Here is a 1,495-nt window from a genome sequence, read left to right on the forward strand (position 1 = left end):
CCCATCAGGGTAACTACTGTTCAATCCTTACAGCACTCACTGGGATATTAGGTAATGTGAAAACAGCTCCCAAGTGACAGCTTGTTCCCAGTGTCCTCCCAGGAACCCAGGAATAAGCTGTGGCCACCACTTAACAAAGCTTAACTTCTCAGGCTGTGTGCCCAGCGCCCCAGCACACCTGGCATACTCCCAGGGCCTCTGTCTGAGGCAAAGTGGAGTTAGATGGCAAGATGCCACCAAGATGATGACGTGAGACCTTGTAACTTTCTGGTGACAGAGTGTGGGAACTCAAGCCACATGCATTGCCAGACTTGTACCCTTAGTGTAGCTTTGGGTCCTTTGTCTGGAAATGGTGACTTGGATGTTGTATTCCTTAGAGTTTTACTGCTTGGAACAGACACCATGACCAAGGCAACTCTTATAAAGCACAACATTTAACTGGGGCTGGCTTACAGGATCAGAGATTCAGTCCATTATCATCAAGGTGGGAGCATGGCAGCATCCAGGCAGACATGATGCAGAGAAGTTGAGAGTCCCACCTCTTGTTCCAAAGGCAGCTAGGAGAATACTGGCTTCCAGGCAGCTAGGATGAGTGTCTTAAAGCCCACACACACAGTGACACACTTCCTCCAACAAGGCCACACCTCCTAATAGTGCCACTACCTGGGCTAAGCATATATAAACCATCACAGACTTGAAATATGGAAGTTGGTCACTAAGTATTGGATCATAAGGACTCTGACTTAATCCACAGATACATTCATAATCTGATGGCATCATTGCAGGTGATGGAGACTAAGAGGTAGACCCTGGAAATCTACTCCTGTCTGTAAATGCTTTATCCTTCTCTCTGCTTCTTGCAGGCATGAAGTGAGCAGTCTCCTGTTGCCGTGATGGTTTTCCTGGCTTTAAGCCAAAGCAATCTTGGACAAAATCCTTCAAACCAATGAACCTGAATAAACTGTTTCTTCTTTAAGTTCTTGATTTTAGGTATTTTGTCACAGTGACCAACACAATGAGCTATTCTTGTAGTAAACTCTTAGTCCATGCTACGTCACAGATAGTGTTCAAAACACACTAGTCGAAAAAACAGGGGTTAGAGAGATGGCTCAGTGGTTAAGGGAACTAGCTGTTCTTCCAGAGGACTTGGGTTCAATTCCTGGCACCCACATGGCAGCTCTCAACTCTCTGTAACTCCAGTGCCAGGGAATCTGATTCCCTCATACAGACATTACATGCAGGCAAAATACCAATCACATAAAATAAGAATAAATAAATCATTTTAACAAGAAAGAGAACCAAGTCTACTATGAGATATGTCATGCATCCTCTCTGTGCTGTCTCACATCCTCTCTGTCTTGTCTTGCATCCTCTCTGTGCTGTCTCATATCCTCTCTGTACTGTCTCACATCCTCTCTGTGCTGTCTCACATCCTCTCTGTGCTGTCTCACATCCTCTCTGTGCTGTCTCACATCCTCTCTGTGCTGTCTCACAT

The sequence above is a fragment of the Mus caroli genome, chromosome 15 (genome assembly GCF_900094665.2).
Source record: "Mus caroli chromosome 15, CAROLI_EIJ_v1.1, whole genome shotgun sequence".
NCBI lineage: Eukaryota > Metazoa > Chordata > Mammalia > Rodentia > Muridae > Mus > Mus caroli.